Genomic DNA, 20,358 nt, shown 5'->3' on the forward strand with positions numbered 1-20,358 from the left:
CACACCGGTTCCTGAGATTGAAAGACTTGTCGGACACGCTACCTGGTGAGGATAGCACTCTTATCAAGCTTTTCCTGGGTTGACTTAAGAACTTTTAGGTTTGCTGCCAGGAACTTCTGACAGTGCCTTGGTCCTCCAGTATAGATACTAATTGATATATGTCATACTTATTGCTACACTATACTCGACTAACATTCCTTAAACTGTATTTCATAAAACATACTAGTTTTCTATGAGATGCTGGTATGTGGTCATCAAAAAGAAATAAAAAAGGTGCCGTCCCAGTGGCATAGTGGTTAAGTTCATGTGCTCCACTTAGGCGGCCCGGGGTTCGCAGGTTCAGATCCCGGGTGTGGACCTACACACTACTTATCAAGCCATGCTGTGGCAGGCATCCCATATATAAAGTAGAGGAAGATGGGCACGGTTGTTAGCCCAGGGCCAATCTTCCTCACCAAAAAAAAAGAGGAGGATTGGCAACAGATGTTAGCTCAGGGCTAATCTTCCTCACCAAAAAAAAAAAAAAAAGAGAAAGAAACAAAAGAAAAAAAATCCCTGGTCAAATACTTTTGAAAAACAGTTCATGCTAGATGCTTCTCCTAAAGATTCATAGCATATATGAGCTTATTAAAACCTCTGAGAAGTCCTGTAATAAATAATAAACCTGTTGAACATTTAAACCACTATTTCCCAAAGATTTTGACCACCATACTTTTTTTTTCTCCCTACAACATCAATATATATGTGGTGGGACCCTAGTGTTCTAGGAAGCCCAGAAGCACAGAGAGTAGGTAGCGTCTTGGCGAGGCTATATCAACCATCCAGGAATTGACAAAGGCTGCCCTGGGGCAGCATCCCAGATATTCAGGATTCAGAACTGAGCTCAATAAGTAAGAAGTCAAGGAGATGTCCTCAACTTCAAGTGTGATTAGACTGTTTCCAAAATTCCTGGAGTGATGATTTCTGCCAAAATGTTTAACTAAATTTCAAATCCGTAAATTCAATTTCTTTAAACTGCTTACACAGACCCAGCCTACCACATCCTACTTTCCACTCCAGTTCCATAACTATTATTGAGGCTTCAATGCCATCACTGTCCAGGATTGATGACTGAAACCTCTTATCCATGGCTTCCCAGGCTACATTCTCTCTTGCCTAGGTTTCTGAAAGACATACAAATGGATACGAATTTGGAGGATGAGGAGGAAACCACCTTCCAACTGAATATAGATAATGTGAATACCAGTTCACATCCGTCTGTGCAACCGCCCTGAAGTCTCCCAGAGATTTATGAACATTATATTTCATTCTGGACTAGAACAGCGTGGGATTGTCAGTCTACTTTAGCAATAATGTGATGTACTATAATGTCCTTGCTTGAGTGAATGGAACACCTCATTCTGGACAGTTCTAGCAGCAGCATCAATTCTATGAAAAACTCCAGAAATGTCAATTGAACCTTCAAAATATCAGGTTTCTCATCTATAAGGAATAAAGATGCTAACTACCAAGGTGCACACCGTGCTCTAAGCATCAAAAATACACTATAAATTGCCTAGCCTTTCTTGGCTTCGTGAGATATCACTTGCATTCCATGAGAGACCTGTGGCATAATGGTAAAAAGACAAACCTTGGAGTCAGATAGACTAGATTTAAATTCCAACTCTGCAAATGAACATTTCTGTTATTTTAGCAAATTATTTGAAATAAAGTAACTATGCCTATCTAAATAGGGTTATTGTCACATAATGTGTATAAAATACTTGGCATAATTCTAGGCACATAGTAATAATAATAATAGAGCCATTGACTGAAGACCCGATATGTGCTCATTGTGCTAAAAGTACTTTATATGTGTTATATAATTTAACATGTCCAACACTGTTTTGTGCATAGGCCCTCATAATTCTGGATTTGATCATGGATGTGTCACAACTTTAGGGCTTTGGTGCAATCTATTGTTTTGAAACTGGATTCTCTCAAAAGTATGCACAAATATATGCATTGTTAGGCAAACGTCCTGCTCCCTATCTTTCCTATTAAATCTCCAGTTGTGGCTCAAATTCACCTCCTGGATCTGGAGAGTTCATCTTTGACACCTTGGACCCTGTAGTGGTTATATTTTGGTTTTTCTGTCTAGCGCCCCCACTTCCTTTGGGGAACTGCTTCTCCTCCTGTACAATCATGTGATTCTCGTGAGGCAGCTGCTAATCATAGTGCCCCATCTCACTGGTCACACGGGTGGGCTTCTGACCCAAGCCCCTCCAAACATAAAACTCCATTCCTCTAACCACACTGATTGTTCTGGGTTGAGCATGTGACCAAGCTTAGCCAATTCAAGTCCTTCCTTGAGGTTTTCAATTTTGAGCTAGAGAAAAATGGGCTTGCTTTTTAGGACATATATCTAGAAGAAAGGAAGCTACAAGCAGTCATCATTCCTGCCATAAGGTAAAACCTACCTTATTAGAAGAGAATGAGGCCAACAAACAAAGGAAATCAAAGGCAAAAGATGGACAGAGATATTTCTGATGGCATCATTTTAGTGTCTGGGCGAGATATTCCAGATCTACCTTGGATTTCCTGATTATATGAGCCAATAATTTCCTTTTTCTCTTCAAGTGACTTTGATTTGGGATTGTCATTTGCAAATGTACTTTCCCATAACTGCCATCGTCTATCTGGTTGCCTAGCTCTCTCCATACCTCAGGTATATTCTGTGTTCCAGCAATCACTCCTCCTTCTGTATAAACAGGACCCTACTCCATACCTGGCTCTTGGTGGCCCACTACCAGTGAGCACCAATCCAGCAGTATTAGACTCCAACCAGTAATGAATCAGACATTTTGGACATTAAGACATTTAATTTCCATTAAGAAATTTGTCTTCAACATCAGAGCAGTGTGAAATAGGAGCAGATAGGATTTACAGTGAAACAATGTGGCATCCTAATAGGGGACATATTACGATAATGAGGAAATGCAGAGGTGGACAATACTCAGAATACGAGAATAAGAAGTTAAATTTGAGAAGAATGTGATTTTTAGTTTTTGGTGTCCTCTAGTTATTCTAATTATCTCTAGTTAACTATTTACCTAGTTAACAATAGTTACATCTAGTAACCCACAGTATTCAAATAAGAAATAGGATATTAGAATTGAGTGGAATGCGTGTTACTGATCCTCTTGGCTTCCTCCAGTTATTCAAGTTGTCTGTAGTATGTAGCTATTAGTTAGCTTGTTACTAGTTAACTAATTGTAAATTTCTCTATTTGTCTCTAGTTTTCTATAGTTCTCCCTCAGTATTCTAACAAGAAATAAGCAGTTAGATTTGAAAGGAATGAGTTTTTTAGCTTTGTGGTTTACTCTAGTTATCTCTGGTTAACTAGTTGTGTGGTCAACACTAGTTACATCTAGTTATCAATAGTTATTCAAGCAAGAAATGAGAATTTAGAGTCAGGAGGAAAGTATCATTCTGAGGCTTTTGGCTTACTCTAGTTATTCTAGTTATCTAGTTATTAGTTAGCTAGTTACTAGTTAACTTTATCCTCTATTTTTTCTCATTTTCTATAGTTCTCACTTATTCTAACAAGAAATAAGAAGTTAGATTTGAATTTTTTTTTGTAGTTTCTTGTCTTCCTCTAGTTATCTCTAGTTACCTCCAGCTAACAAGTTACTTAGTTGCCACTAGTTATATCTGCTTATCGATAGTTGTTCACCAAGCTTGTTTCCTTTTCTTAGGGACACAGTGGAAATACCTTTCCCAGTCCTCCTTTATCTAAATGGGGCTATCTGACTGGTTCTCCCCTATGCAATGTGAGCAGAAGTGATATGTCTCTTCTGGGCAGAGGCAGATGAAAGTGAATGCCTTTTCCCCACACTTTCCTTCTTTACCCTCCATGATGATCTTAGAGACCACGTGTTGAAGATGGTTGGATTATAAGATTGAAGGAGTCTGGGTCCCTCAATGACTGGCTGAAATAGAGCCCCTTCTGTCTCCTTCTGACCACATTGGACTTTGACTTGAATGAGCAAAAAAAACCTTTGCTGAGTTAAGCCACTGATATCTTGAAGTTTGTTATAGCATTTAGCTTAACCTAACAAATACTTGTCATACTCTATTGTAAATTGCCTGTTTTATTTCTCTGTCACCTCCGTTAGACTGTGAGTTCCTTGAGGGCAGGGCTAGTATTGTATCCATACTGTTTAGTGAAGTTTTCAGCACACAGTAATTACAATAATGGATATTATTGTAAAAATACGATAAATGAATGTATATGCCCTGACAGGATCCTCCTTATTGTCTCACTAATAAGGACCACTCTTCATTAGAGAGGAAATGCTAATTTTTCACTAATGGAGACTCAGTGCCTCTTCCCCAAGTTTTGATTGGAGGTAAGTAGAAGAGCTTTGTAATGATTATGATCTAATTGATAAGGTTCAAAGATAAACCAGTGGCTTATAGCAAATTTAGAGACGTTTAGTCTACATAGTTGAGTTCCATTTTAAGTTGCTTATAAGCAGCGAACAGATTTTTTTCTAAAAAGCTGAATTTCTCTTATGGAGTCCATAGATGTCAGTATAACATAAAACAAATATACTGAAAATTGGCTTCATGGCATATAAAGTGTGGATAGCAAGGATATTTTGAAATTCATATATATGGGGGTCTATCAAATGGCAATTTGATTAGTCACTCTGGATAAAAATCCAACAAACCAAACAAACACAATTGGGCAAACCAGTATTTGGCAATACACAGCCAAAAAGAAATTTGGTTATTTAAGAGAATTTTTCACTTTCACAGGATGAGCAGTCATGTATAGAAATGAGCCTAGTGTTTTTAAAATGAGTGTTTATAATCATCAAGCAAATTTAACTAAAATCTCATCAATCTCTGGCACATGTTTTGAAATGCGGCAGGCATTTTCTAAGCTGGTAGGAAAAAGAAACTTGTAGTGTTAGGCGGAAACATTTTTCATTGAGTCTTAGGAAAGGTCACTGCAAAGATTTCTGAGAAACTTCTAGAACATTCAGGCTATGCCACTTCCTGAATCGGTTTGTCCAGTTGAAAAGGAAACTGAATCCAATAAAAAGAAAAACTGGGGGTCATCTCAAGGTCTACTTCATGCCAAATAACCATTTTACTTTTATTTTTCAACTATCCTTTTGGTTTTGTTAGATGCAACCTGAACATGTGTGATATTACAGAGTGCTACAGGGCACTGAATGACTCTGCTATAATTCAGCATACTGGGTATACTTGTTTTTACTGCTCTACACGTATTCTTACAACAGATCCTCTAAGGAAAGTGCAGAGTGACAGGCAGCTATTGTGCTACTAAAAGACAATGAAGATAAGGTTGCAATTTTCCAAATGAAAGTTTTTAGTTATAATTGCATACATGGCACATTCCTTAACCCACTTGCATAGAAGACATTGCCAATTACTTCTGAGAGTCTAAAAGGGACAATTAGGTTTATATTCACACGCTAATAAGCATTGCATTATTTAAACCTGTTTTTCTTTTTAAACTATGAAAATGAGAATTGAGCAGTGGCACTGGAAACATATAAAAGTAGTAATTACTTTCTTCAAAGTGCAGCTATTCACATAAATACATTTCAGCTAGCAGGTTTAGTAGCTATTTTCAACAATAAAATTTGGTCAATGAACCTCATTTTCCCCTGTAGAAATTGCCTTTAAAATACAGAATATCAAGTTACCTTAAAAACACCTCTGAGGAAAGCAAAGTTTGCTACAAATGCTGCAAACTTTCCATTTCTTATTTTTGAAAGCCTGCCTTCATAGAATATGCTAGACCCTCCGTTTCATTTTTCTTTCCTTTTTGGAAAAAAATTCAGCAGGAAGGGGAGCAGAAGGTATCCTCGGGTTCTCATTAATCGATATTTGTTGTTAGACTCCAAAGAGATTGGGGAACATGGCTATTTTAGGTCTTGGAAATTAATTCCAATAGATTTCTCAGACTATCTCAGTTTTGAGATGTCTCTCACTCAGGCTAACATTCGACATTTTTTAGGTAGGCTGGCTGATGGTTGGTAAAAATCACGTCATAAGAAAATTACTCCCTGACTTGCTTGAGTAGATTTTAATTTACTAAGTTTATCAGGAAATAAACAATCATGAAATCCAAACGAATTCACACCTTAGGGTGTTCTGTGGTGCTTAAGTCACACTGCACATTGATTATTTGGCACATGATATTGAGCATTAGCTCATTATTGAACATTAGCTCTCACATCTGCCTCAGGCCAATTTCACTGAACAACCTGCATGTCTGCTTCTCTTGCACAATGTTTAACATACCGAAAACACTAGTTGAAATAAAGATGAGCTTGCCACATATTGCTGTGAGATTTTCCTCTCAATCAGGACTCAGAGGGGACAGAATTGTGAGTTCTTCAGATACCTCCATTCCTCATTTATCTAACACAAAAGGCAACTAATTCTTATGCATACCAACTCACAGTGCAACCTTGGGTAAGTCACTTAACCTTTTTGTGCCTGAATTTCTTCATCTGTCAAATGCCTATATTAACGAACACCTGTCCCACAGTGTTGGTGTGGGTATCAAATGAGATAATGGTTGTAAAAGGGCTTTGTAAATCGTCAAGTGCTGTACAAGTGCAATGTTTTAATAATAATAATCTGTTAAAATGGATATGGCTTTTGTTTGTGCTGCTGCCTTTTTGCATTAGAGAAGCTAGACATTTGCTCTCATCCTTCAAAAAAAATCAGAAATTCTTAATCAATCCATCTGCCTACTCTTTGATTATGAGGTTGTTCCAGGGCAAATTGCCATTTAGCAAATTGCAGAAGCTGCAACCTCCAGTTCAAACTAGAAATAAGCTGGAAGGTATGCTCTGTGGCATTTGAAGTCTGGTAAAAGTTCTTCCTATACAGTACAGGATAACATGGTCAGAGCAGAACTACATGTGCAGATTCTGCTTAATAGTGCCATATAAGCTGGAAAACCAAAGAAACAATCACATTTTGAACCTACTAAGTAGTGTGAGCGAATGACAAAGGATTACTGATCTTTGCTTTGCCCCATGAATAACCCTAGACATCTATTAATTCCGTAGTGAAATGCAGATGTTGTATAGAAATCCTTTTAATCAGTGGGCGAATGAAAAACATATAATATATTATATTATCTGAAAAGCATATAAGGCTTTGTAAGCCGTAAAATCTCACTGTAAAATATATTGTTAGATTTCCATGAAAATATTCCTTTGGAAAGTTGATCTTAATGCTGATCCAAATGCTGTGATTTCTCAAGTGCCAAGTAAGCCGGCTGCCCTCAGAAATGTGTCTGTCCACTAGTTGACTGCAATCTGAATGTTCCCTTTTAGTTGGAGCTTCAGAATTCTTAAGGTCTTTCAGGACCTTAGTCATGACAGACTAAGAGAAGTGATCCTCTAGGCTAAGAGGCTTCAAATCCTTTCGTGAGAGCAGGGTTGGATCATAAAAAAGCATTTGGGGAAAGAGAGCCTGAGGTTATTAAGTGCCCCATGAAGGGGTAAAAGTTGGAGACTAACGAGGCCTCATCTACTTCAGCATTTTCCCCTGTAGACACATTCAAAAGAGACATTTTATGACTGCAGTGACCTTGGAAAGACAGGGTCGCACAATTACACACACCTGTTACAGTGGCAGTCTTTAAAAGTTTGCTTCTATCAGGCATCTGGCCAGCTTAAAAGAATTTTAATCAAGAAGAGGTTTATGAGGTAACATCGCTTGGACTCTCTCTTCTCTGAAACCCTTTTGATGCCAGGCAAAACGTTGTTCAGTCAATCAGTTGCTTATCAGGCCTATCTTAATTATACCTTGGAAATCAGTATGCAAGTTAAATTGTCGTTAAGCTGTTACTATGCTGTCTTCGAAAGTGTGCACTCTGTTCATTTCTGAAAGATTTTCTTCGTCTTGAGAGTCACAGCTGGAGCATGACTAAAACCTAACATCAGCCAGGAAACCTCCTGCTGTATGCAGTTTCCTAGCTTTCAGCATAATTATGCAAATCCATCTTTGACATTACAGAAAGGCCAATGACAATGTCAGCCAAATGTTATCCAATTTTCACTTAGCCCCGTTTTAGGTGTTCACAGAGCTGATGTTCAAGCACTAAAGTATGAATGTCATTTAAATGTCTAAGGGAGTAGCAGTTTGGTTCCTGCTACTGGAGTGGTTCAATTAAAAGAGGAAACTCGTCTGCACAGAGGCCTCTCCACTTCTAGCTCCTCAACCAGCAACAGTGCTTTCAGTTTACTGGTGATTCTTGTAACACTCCCAGGCGGCGGTTTCCATGACACTGACCACTGTGAACTCGGCTATTCTAGAATTTGGTTGTGTCTGAATGTGAAACAGAAGCACCTGCAGCTAGCATATTATCCTGATTGTTCTGTTTATTTGTTTTTATGTAGCTTTACCCAGCATAGCCATAATGGTCTAGGAAACCATAAACATTATTTGGCTTTTCGAATAGAATAAAATGAATACAGAAATCTATCTTATTGGTTACAGGGGCTACAGAAATAGATTTGTGGACATCATGAGCTGGAAACAACCATAGTCTAACCTAGAATGGCCTCTACATTCTGTGTGTGAGTTACCAGAAGTCTGCCACAAAGGACTTGTCCAAGGTCTCCAGGTAAATCAGTGACATAGCAAGGAAAGGAACCCAGATTTTCTGACATCCAATCCATTGTTCATTCTACTACATTACATTGTTTCCAAGGGATGTTTGAAGACTACGGTCTAGTCTTCCACAGAGGCAATATGGGCATCTTCTTATGTCATGAAATTTGGTAGGCTTTCAAAACCTCTTGGAGAGGACCAGAATCCAAAGCCTTACCTCTACCAAGCAGGAAGCTTGGATATTTGCTCAAAAAAAATGGTGATCATGAAGAGCAAATGACCCATCATGATGATGTTTTTAAGAAGGCTGACTACTCAAGAAGATTCTGACATTCCAGAGATGATCAGTTGGTTTTGAGAGACTCTTATGACTTCACTGAAATAGGTCTCTTTGGTAGGGCAAGCTGGATTCCATGAAAACTATGTCAGCCTTGGGATGCAGGAAGTCTGCAAAATATGCACAATCCGTTAAGAAATGTGTTATAGGTTTTCAGGCCTTATTATAGAGTGACTTGGGAGATTGCCAGGGTAGATTACCAGAGTTTTAAAGGGTGCAGGCTAGAGGACAAAGAGGGTGAAGCAAGAGGCACGGAAGGGGAAAATGAGACCAATATGGATGAGAGGATAATAGAATAAAAGAGAGATGTAAGATCAAGAATTCAAAGAAAGGAGGCTGGGATCTTACCTTAGTTTCCGTAGTGGGATTGCAGACGAGTTAAGCTCTTCCTGCTGAGGTAGAAATAGCAAAGCCAGATTGGCAGATTCTGTGAATAGTATAGACAGGATACAGGGTGACAAAGACTGGATGTAGTGTAAAAGTAGAGTTGCTGATGAACCAAGCTCTGATAACCTAAGTCAAAAAACTGTGTCTCTAAGTCTGAACAGGAGCAAACAAAAACCAGAGTTGGAAGGGACAAATCTGATACAAGAACTGATAAAATGGAGTCAGGACACTTACCTCTTGTCCAATTTGTAGTGTTCTGTGTTGGTGGTGGAGCAACCCCAATTAAGGAATGCACTATATTTCTGCAAACAATTTTATTCTCAACATCTAGCATAGTGCCTGGCACATAGTAGGAGTTTGATAAATGTTTGTTCGGTGAATTAAGTATTGAGGTATGTTCTCTCTTAAAGACTTATTCTTCTAGGTTAGGTGATTGGCCATAGGACAAAAAAAAAAAAATCCAGGGGATATGTAGAACGAGAAGAACATGGCAGAAGGGTGTAGGGGTAGAGCTTGAGGGTATAACTTGGGGGGCCTGGATAGATTCCTAAAAGATACACTTAGCACAGTTTATTATTTTGCTGAAGGCAAACCTTGTGTTTTCTTTTATATAAAGTGAAATGATGTCTCTTTGTGAGCATGCTTTGAAGTTTGGAGTGTCGATGTAAATATGAATTATCATCATCATTGTGCAACTTAGTTGAGTCAAGATATGTTTGTTCTTCTTGATCCATTCCCTTGGGGCTTTTGTGAGTACTGAATGGGTATGAGATATACATAGATTGGATAAATCTCAATGTATTTCTTCTCCTCCCCATGTGAGAAGGACTAATGTGAAGACATTTCTTGTTAGGCTCGTATGTCATTACTTCTATTGACATAAAAAGGCCGTCTTTAATGCTCTTATGATCAAAGGGTACAAGCAGAGTCATTGAGTTACTGTGCAAAAGTATTTATTGGTCATGAAAATTCAAAAGCACTCTGTTTATAAAAGAGTCTCCCACCCCCTCAATTGTTTGTTTCTTCATGTTTTCATGGCAAATTGCATATTGACCTCAAATTCTAGTTCCATTTGGGCTCATAGGAGCTACTTAACAAATGTGTAGTAAACAAATGAATGAATGGATGAACTCAGAGCAATTATATTGTACAATAAAGGAGATGTTTAATGTCTCACTGGTACCCATTAAAGGAAGAAAACAGTATCACAGCCTTCCTTTCTCCAGTCAACTTCTCATAACTCCAGCTGCTGGGTCATGATGTCCTTGGCCATGAGCAAAATGGACTGTTTGAAAATGATGTCTCTTCATTACAGAGAAGTAATTTTTTTTAAAATCCAAATTCCTGCTGCTTGGATTACTTGTCCTTAATAGTTTAGCCTAGTGTGTTTGGGTTTGAAGTCAGCCTCCCTCATTTACTTGCTATTAACTTGGTACAAGTTATTTAATCTTTAGAGTCTCAGTTTCCTTTTTTGTAAAATAATGATAATAACAGTGTCTGTTCTGTAAGGTTGAGATGTGTGTGATGTTAAATGAAAATCATTTTATAATAGTGCTTGGCACATAGTGCTCAATAAATGTTTTCTGTTATTATTTTTTTTGTTACTATTATTTTTTAAGATTTTTATTATCAGATAGAAGGAAGTCTGAAAGAAGAGCTTCTGGTTTGTTAGGAAAAAATGGTGAGTCTGTTTTTGGCAGATTGAGTTTAATGTGCTGGTAAAATATTCTGTAGTGTTATCCAGCAATTTGTTTTAAACATACAGTAGTCCTCCTACCCCTTATCTGCAGAGGATACATTCCACGACCCCCAGTGGATGTCTGAAATCGTAGATAGTACTTAATCCTGTATATACTATGTCTTTTCCTATACATACATACCTACGGTAAAGTTTAATTTATAAATTAGGCCCAGTAAGAGATTAACAACAATAACTAATAATAAAATAGAACAGTTACCATAATTCTTAGCAACTGCAACATAAGTTTTTTTTCCCTCCTTATTGAGTCGAGAACTTTCACCTTTCACTTAAAGGAAGCACTTTTTGGCTTCTCTTTGGCATATCCGTATTGCCAGCATCACTATTCCTGCACTTTGGGGCCATTATTAAGTAAAATAATGGTCACTTGAACACAAGCACTGCAATACCATGACAGTTGATCTGATAACCCAGACGGCTGCTAAGTGACTAATGGGCAGGTGGTGTATATACGTATAGTGGATACACTGGACAAAGGGATGATTCATGTCCCAGGTGGGATGGAGGGCACAGCACAAGATTTCATCATGCTACTCAGAAGAGCATGCAGTTTAAAACTTATGAATTTTTTATTTCTGGAATTTTCAATTTAATATTTTTGGACCACAGTTGACCATGGTAACTGAAACTGCATAAAGCGAAACCACAGACAAGGGGGGACTACTGTACAGTGGTGTATTAGGACAGCAATTAAATTGTAGAGAAAGAGACTAAGGAGAAATGTGTACAGAGGTGAGAGCTGAAGCTAAAAGAAGAAAGAGAATACCTTGGGAAAGAGTGTAGAAAGAGAGAAGGACCTCAGGTTTGAACCTTAGAGAAAACCCACATTTATGGAGTCAGAGAAAGAGCTAGCCAAGCCAACAGAGGAGGGGTTGGAGAAGTAGAACCAGAATACCACCAGAAAATGCGAGGGAGAGGATATCTCTTAGAAGGGATAGTCAACAGTTTCAAATACTTCTGTAGAGAAATCAAAGATGATTAGGTTGAGAAATCTGTTCATTTTTGTTAGATTGCTTTTTGATAGCAAGGATTGAGTTTTATCAATATTTACATTTATTGGTTATAACACAGGTGGCAGGATTAAGACTGTAACTGAAAGAAGTCACAGGGTAAATAAAAGGCCTTTTAAAAAAGTGTGGAGGTGAGAAGAGAACTGGGCATGTTTTTATGGAGAGAGAAGACAGCAGTAGAGAGGGAGAGATTGAAGATACCCCAAGAGAAGGGGTGAATGATGGACCAAGGATGGATGGAGAAATAGGATGGGAAGAAGAGAGTACAAGTGGAGCACCTCATCCTCTGAGAGGGAGGAAGAAAAGATTGGTAGCAATATAAAAATATTATGATTTATTTATTTATTTGTTTTTAATTTTTGTGATGAAGATTAGCCCTGAGCTAACATCCATGCCAGTCCTCCTCTTTTTGCTGAGGAAGACTGGCCCTGGGCTAACATCCGTGCCCATCTTCCTCTACTTTATATGGGATGCCACCACAGCATGGGCTGACAAGCGGTGCGTTGGTGTGTGCCCGGGGATCCGAACCCGGGCCGCCAGCCGCGGAGGGCACACACTTAACTGCTATGCCACGGGGCCGGCCCCTAAAAATATTATGATTTAGAAAAGGGAAATGTGGCTAAGGTGAGGTTTGGAGATAGACAGGAGGAGACAGAGATCTCACTTCAGGTGGTCTAAGTATCCTTAGTGTTGGAGAGGATGGGTGGGGCTAGGGATTTGAACAGGAAAGATTGGGAACAACTCTACCGAATGCTCTATCTCTGATCTATGGGGTGGAGGAGTAGGCCATTTGGCCTTAGCCTATGGCTAAGGGTTTCATGTATTCCTTGGGTTCTGAAATTGTTTCCTAAGAATATTTTGTATACTTGTAATAATTTAAATTAAGTCATTAATACTCAAGCTGCTGGAAATATAGATAAAAGTCTTTTAAGAACCAAGTGGCACTCTTAAAAAAATAGTGTAAAATCATGTCGAGTTCTAAGAATGTTTGTTATTATCAATAGTCACTTTGACAGACCATAATTGGTTTTATTTCATTTATTCTCTCAACACTAAGGCAATAACATTTTAAATATAGGAGAAAATGTGGTTTAGTGTTATCATGCCAATAATTCAAATGTGTAAATTACTGTTTTATAGGCACACACCTTGCAAATGTCACTATCACATTTGTAGCCCTGTGGATTCCAGAGTTTGATTTTAATCAGCCTTCGTTAAACGGGTTTTTGGTAAGTTTTTTTGTTTTTCTGTTTTAATTTTTTTGCCTTGTTATTTTTTTCAGAAAAGAAAGATTCACTATATGTCTGCATGGGAGCAATTGGATTGAATTCGAGCCAAAAATTCCAACTTGATTTGGTCCATTTTCCTCAGTGTTTTGGGATTCTTGTAACAGAAGCTGAGGAGGTTTCAGCAATAGAACTCTGCTGCAGCGAAGAACTGCGCAATCATGTAGTTCTCATCTCCTCTAGCATACAAATAAATTACAGTAGGCTTCTAAAATACACAACACCCATCCGGCCCCACAATACTATTTTATAATCAGCAAGAGTGCGTACGGGTGGGAGGGGGACTATCCTAGTCTGAGGATGTTTCTATTAGAAGAAGTTGCTTAGAATTTCTAGGTGTTTCTGCTTCCACAGCTGTAGTAGCCCCATAAGGAATATTGCTTTCTTTTCTTTGTGGCACTGGAGGATTTTCAGGAAGTATAATAGAGAGTTAAAGGGCTTTTAACATTTAGTTTCATCCTCAGGGTCTCTTTCCTTTTGCTTCAGTGGAGCAATTTTTGTGAGTCCTGCCATTTTAGGTCTCGATCAGGTTTAATACTTGGTGCTTCCTTCAGTTCTGGGATAGCCTATAGCTTTTGTAGTGGCCACTTTATAACAAAAGTTGATTTTTTCCCTTGCAGTTCTTCATGATTTTTCCCTTACATTCTGCTCTGTGGCAGCAAAATAATTCTTTACAAACTTCAATTTGTGGTTTAAAATCTATATTTTGCTTGCTGAGAGTTTCAAGATTTTTTGTTATTTTTATAAAGCAAGATGTTTTGATTTTTGAGAATTCATTCATCAACAAGCTTATTTTTCATGTATTTTAAATTACTTTTTAACATCTTTGTCCTTTGTGTTCAGTACATTTAGGATGGAGGCTGTTATTATAGCCCTTTGGGTATGAGTTCCTGAGGCTCAGATGCTACCACATCATATCAATGTACAGATACAATTTTAACTTTGAAGCACATAAATGCAAAGGCTGCATTCAGATAGTTATTTCCTTCCCACAGTGAGTTTTATAACTAATCAAGTTTCCTTCTTCACTTCAGCCAATAGATAGCTTAAAACCAAATTTGAAGCCCACTTTCAGTAACTACATATGACCATAGGTAAACATTTCTGGTGGCTGTTCTTCTCTCTGGCTTTTATCATTTTCCATTTGCCCTATTTCTTTAAACTGTTTTTTCTTCTTTTATACATGCTTATGGCTTCAAGTTCTTGGCAGAAGATGAGTGATAAGTACATATAAATGGTGTCTATAGCTTGGACCTCCTGTAACCTCTCAGTCTTTTGGAGGACACTTTAGGAAATTTGTTATCACTTCCTATAACCAGCACCTCTAAGGATATGAATGTTTTCCTAGTCACTTCCTAAGAGGTTTCTGTACCACTTCCTTACTGTTACAAGTGCAAGCATCTCTGTGGAGGCTCCACACTGCATATATATGGGGAAGCTTCCAACCACATTGACTCTGTTATTATTTTACTCCTGAAGGGTCAGTAACCTTGGAGAAACTTTGAAACAGAGTTGTAGAAAGTGTCTTTAACAAGCTAGGGCCATGCCATCTTACGCTCATGGCCAGTGCTTAGTACGGCTGCAAGTATTGCAGTATTCAGAGGTGTCTTGCTCTCAACTCTCTGAATATGCTATAACTTCTGTCTTTTGTTACCTTAAAGCAAAAATGCTTACCTGAAGTAAGGTAACGTGAGATTATATGATACCACTAGGACATTTTAAAATGAATTTTGAATGGCCAACTCCAAGAATGGCCCTTCCTCTTTGAGAATCTGCACTCTATAACCTTGAGTCAGAAAGCACAGTGTTAATAGAAACCTCCAGAGCCAGAATGGAGGTTGATATATCTGAGATGACCTGTAGATTTGAGGGGGGCAGGCGCCACCTGCGTTCTGTTGACTCAGTTGGTCACAACACTCTGTCTGCATATTTTGAGTAGAATTAATATTGGTAACTGCTCTTTTGATTTAGGAGACATTTAGCAATGCTGTTTCACTGTCTAGAACCTTTTTCTGGGCCATTAAAAATGTCTAATTGAATCCAGTTAAGAATTTTACCATGTCTTCCATATACAAGGTAATTCTGTAGAATATTATTTAAGAAATCGTTAAGCAACATTGAGTCTGATGGTGCAACTCAGGGTTGTAGGCACTGAGAGCTGTTGATTAGGATTTTGGTATTTACATTTCTGAATTAGGGGTGGAAATGTACTTCTTTAGTACTTTGACAATTTTACACCATATATTAATCTCAGGTAAAGTTAGTAAGATGAGAGATATTAAAATGGCATATCTTTGGGACCTACAAATGGTCAAGAACACTGCATGAGTCTGTCTAGCATTTTAAAAGTCTATTTCAAGGTAAAATGGAATATCTTGGCATACTTGACTTCACTCAGCATGCAAAGTAACAACACTCACCTACCACCAGAGTGCAATCCCTTCCCCACAAAACACACACATTACACAAAACATTGCCTTGCTTCCTGGAAGAGGAAGATTAGTAGCCCCTGAAGGGCACAAGCTGAAACTTTCTATTTAGCTGGCAGTCTAGACTTGAGAAGTAAGGCCCAAGTGGAGGTGTAGTCTGATGGGGCAATAATTGGTTAACCTGATGTAGGCTGATAAAGAGTGGGTGCTGTGTGTCAGCATAGCTGAACTTTCTGCTGGGGACAGGGTGGGCCTCTTGTGGTCTATCTTGTTTTAGCCCGTGCATCTGTCCTCCCATGTACTTTTTTTTTTGTGGAATAAATTTGACATATGACATTGTGTAAATTGAAAGTATACAATGTGTTACTTTGATGCATTTATATAATTGCTGTTGTAGTGACATTTATCACATTACACAATTATAGTCCAATATTGTCTATATTCATTATACTGTGCATCAGATCTCCATGGCTTATTTACTACTTGTTGCAAGTTTGTACCCTTAAACAATATCAATCTTCCCCCCCACCCCTCGTTCCCTGGTAGCCACCATTTTACTCTCTGTTTTTTACAGATTTGACTTTTTTAGTTTCCATATATATGATATTATGCAGTGCTTGTCTTTCTCTGTCTGACTTATCTCACTTAGCATAATGCACTCAGGGTCCACCTGTGTTGCCACAAATGGCAGGATTTCCTTCTTTCTCTTGGCTGAATAATATTCCACTGTGTATATTTACCACATCTTTTTTATCCATTCATCCATTGATGGGCATACAACAATCCAATTTAAAAATGGGCAGAAGAACTAAATAAATATTTTTCCAAAAAGGACATCAAAGTGGCCGACAGGCACATGAAAAGATGCTCAATTTCACTAATCATCAGGAAAATGCAAATCAAAACCGCAATGAGATATCACCTCATACCTGTTAGAACAGCTGTCATCAAAAAGACAAGAGATAACAAGTGCTGGCAAGGATGTGGAGAAAAGGGAACGCTTGTGCCCTGTTAGCGGAAATGTGAATTGGTCCAACCACTATGGAAAACAATATGGAAGATCCTCAAAAAACTAAAAATAGAACGGCCATATGATCAAGCATTTCTACTTCTGGGTCTTTACCCAAAGGAAATGAAAACAAGATTTCGAAGAGATATCTGACCTCCCTTGTTCTTGACCTATAAATTACAATCTAACTCTGACTTCCTGTGTCCCTGACACTTTCACCTCTGGAAAACCATAACTCTACATCCTAATCTCCATTTTTAAAACCCAGGCATGATACGATAATTTCATCCCACACACACTGCCTGTCATTTTTTTCCTGATAGTTTCACTTTTCTACTTGATCCTTGACCACTTCCAAGCTCAGATAAAGTCAATCACTGTTACTCAGAAGGAAGGGCCTGGATTCTAAACACTATGAAAACATGCTTAAAGTAAAACATATATATATGTAATTCTCTTGTGCTTTGGCATTCTTTCTAAGAGAGATATTCAAAGTATTTAACAACCAGAACACAATGAGCACCAGCAGACAAAGGTGACTCTGCAAATCCTGAAAATTTTTAAGGCTGTATCTGTGTATATCAGCTGAATATCAGTTTTGGCTGTAACATTTCCACAAGATGAATCCTAAACATAAAGTCAGTCTTTCATTCATTCAATAAATGCCTATTGCAAACCTACTATGTGACACACTGTGTAAAGTACTGATTATAATAAGACCTATGAACTAAAGGAATTTACAAGCTAGTCCTAGAATTATATGAGGATTGGAAACTACTTTAAATTTCATCTTAAATCTAGAAAGAAAAATACTCTGGGCTGATGGGAAATTCTGATCCTAATGACTTAGACAATCTAAAAATGATAAGCATTGGGTTTTCTTTTTTATAAGATCAATAGGAGAAGGATTTTTCCCCCTCCATTCTGGAGCCCTAAAGAGCTGTACAGGAAGAGTTAACTAAACTCTTAGGAGTAATGCCTAGGAAGGAGAGAGAAAATCATCTGCATCACCACAAGGAAAAGAAACTTTCATATCACTTCTGGTGTTTTGTATTTTCTTAAAGAGAGCTTATTTCAAACAGCATTATCCCAAATTTCTTCAGATGCTTTAATAGTTGGTGAGCAGCTGAAACTATAGACAGTAGACAAGACAGAAGGGAAAAAAACATTCGAGGAGAAAAGGAAAAAAAAAGCTGAGGAGAGTTTGCATGCCTAATGATCAAGAATTATCCAGAAATCTTGGTGGGGGGGCTCTCACCAGGCTGGAGCCAATTATCCAGATGTTGTGGCTGGACTGAATGATGTGGGAGGGTTTGCTCTGCAGGAAATGAGCTTGATGAATGTTCTTTTTCTTCAACATGTGGCCCACTGAGCACATATTCCTCTCAGGATTATATTTTTACAGCAAAACCAAAAAAGAGATATAAGTCTAATGCTTTTTTTTTTTCCAATTAGCATTTACTTTGAATGGCTTCTGAATAACTGAAACAGGAACTAAACTATCAGGCATTAAGAAACTCCTGTGTAAGAAATATCTGTAAAAACTTTCTGGACATCATAAATGTTTTGAATATCTTAGAGAATCTGAAATTTTCTGTACACTGATTATCTTTAAGATTTTATTTACTTATTTTTTCCCCCAAAGCCCCAGTAGATAGTTGTATGTCACAGCTGCACATCCTTCTAGTTGCTGTGTGTGGGACTCGGCCTCAGCATGGCCGGAGAAGCGGTGCCTCGGTGCGCGCCTGGGATCCGAACCCAGGTCGCCAGCAGTGGAGCACACGCACTTAACGGCCAAGCCACGGGGCCGGCCCTACACTGATTATCTTTAAACCATCTCAAAATCCCAGTTTAAAATGGCAGGTAAATAGTAAGCTGCTCAATAAATGATTCTGACTACATGAGTGGATATACAGATGGGTTGAAAGGGATGCGGAACTACATGGAGCGGGTAGGGATGGTGCAACTTTGTTTTTCCTTGAAGAATGAGAAAATTTGAGAACTGCTATATTTAATAGAGCTTTCTAGCATAGACATAAACATCTCTGAATGTTCCATACATTTAATGAATGGAGTCATCAATTCTTTATTGAAGGCGGAAGCAATTTTGATTCTTATTGCCTTTTCTCATAAAATTCCCTTCCCTTATAATTTCTCTTCCCCAGTGATGAAGAAAAATATATGAATTATTTTGTCTTATTTCTCTTCTGGGTAGGCATCAGGTTTACTAGCAGTAACCCCACTGAAGGCTTGGTCAGAACAGTTGAAAAGGGATAAACAACTCTTCTTAATGTAAAAGGAAAATGACTTAATCATCATTTAGGCCTCTTTAGATGCCTTTAAAAACTTATCCATGGAGGAAATTATACTTCTAGGAGTAGCAGTGGTTTCAGAATTCACCTTCATATTCTCCTCTATTATGGGTAAAAATGCCTCCTCTAAGGGGGAAATTTTTAAGTAAATATGGTAATAATGAATCTCTGTGCTAAGTTTGCTGATAAAAAAGTCCTTTCACACATTTAATCAGGAAGAGTAAAATAAATTTAAACATATTTAATTTTTAAAAACACATTAACACATTCGTTGTACTTCATGAATGATACTTAATACTTTACTTTAGTAGTAGTACATTTAAATACCATGTATTTGTAAAAACATGACTGTTCTGAAAAGATAGAAAAGAAGTTATAACCCTTTGGCTCTTTCCAGTTCAGATTATGTCTACATAATTTTAATCTTAGTTAACAAATTACACGCTTTGTTCCTTGATGAATCTATCTAAGGAAACTAAAGCGTATCCCCATCTACATACTCAAACTGTCATATTGTCCAGGAATCACTGATTCCATCCTTATAGGTTGTAGCATCCACAAAGTCCTCATAATGACTGTATCTTGAGAGAGAGCCTAGCTGTTCTTTGTTGAACAAGTATCCAGCTGTAAGTGCTTAGGGACTTGTTTTTCAAGCTTGGGAAATCAAAGTGGCTAAACTTTCTTGATTGTAAGTCTTCAGGGAAGGGGTTCAAATTAATTTAATTTTTTCTTTGAGCACCGATTAAATGCTCAGTGCTATGCCAGGTACTGCATCTGGAAAGGGAGATAAATGACATAGAGTGCTACCATGTTTATTTAGAGCTCAGATATTTGGCACCTGTAAATGTCTAGAATATTTGCAAACTGAAGTAAATAAAAAAGCTTCCAAGTGCAACCATTCTTTCCCCAAATAGCTGAGAAGATGCAATGTGTTTGGCTAATTTTCCAAGCAGAATAAAGGACTGTTCTGTTTGACTAGTGATGATGTCTATACAAGTCAAACCTTGATAGTGACAATATTCCAATTTTTATAAAATGGGAACAAAAAATGTGAAAGTTTAATTTCACCAAAATCTAACAAAACTTGTGCAAACTTGTAGTTTTGCACTATTTTTAGAACAAAATGCTTAAAAGGCTAAAATTATCAAGGACTTTATTAATTTTCCAAGGACTT

The 20,358-nt window shown here is 37.8% G+C and overlaps 1 long non-coding RNA gene across 1 annotated transcript in view; it reads right to left on the reverse strand.

The window, feature by feature from the left end:
• Positions 1 to 338: 338 nt before the first annotated feature.
• The window catches only part of LOC131401340 (uncharacterized), a 50,598-nt gene continuing 30,578 nt past the window's right edge, over positions 339 to 20,358 (reverse strand). Inside the window, exons 2-4 of the long non-coding RNA XR_009217643.1 lie at positions 9,341 to 9,419; positions 8,873 to 9,102; positions 339 to 1,163 (exon numbers count right to left, since the gene is read on the reverse strand). This is a non-coding gene — a long non-coding RNA (uncharacterized LOC131401340). The remainder of the gene's footprint in view (positions 1,164 to 8,872; positions 9,103 to 9,340; positions 9,420 to 20,358) is intronic.

The sequence above is a fragment of the Diceros bicornis genome, chromosome X, assembly GCF_020826845.1.
Source record: "Diceros bicornis minor isolate mBicDic1 chromosome X, mDicBic1.mat.cur, whole genome shotgun sequence".
Taxonomy (NCBI): Eukaryota; Metazoa; Chordata; class Mammalia; order Perissodactyla; family Rhinocerotidae; genus Diceros; species Diceros bicornis.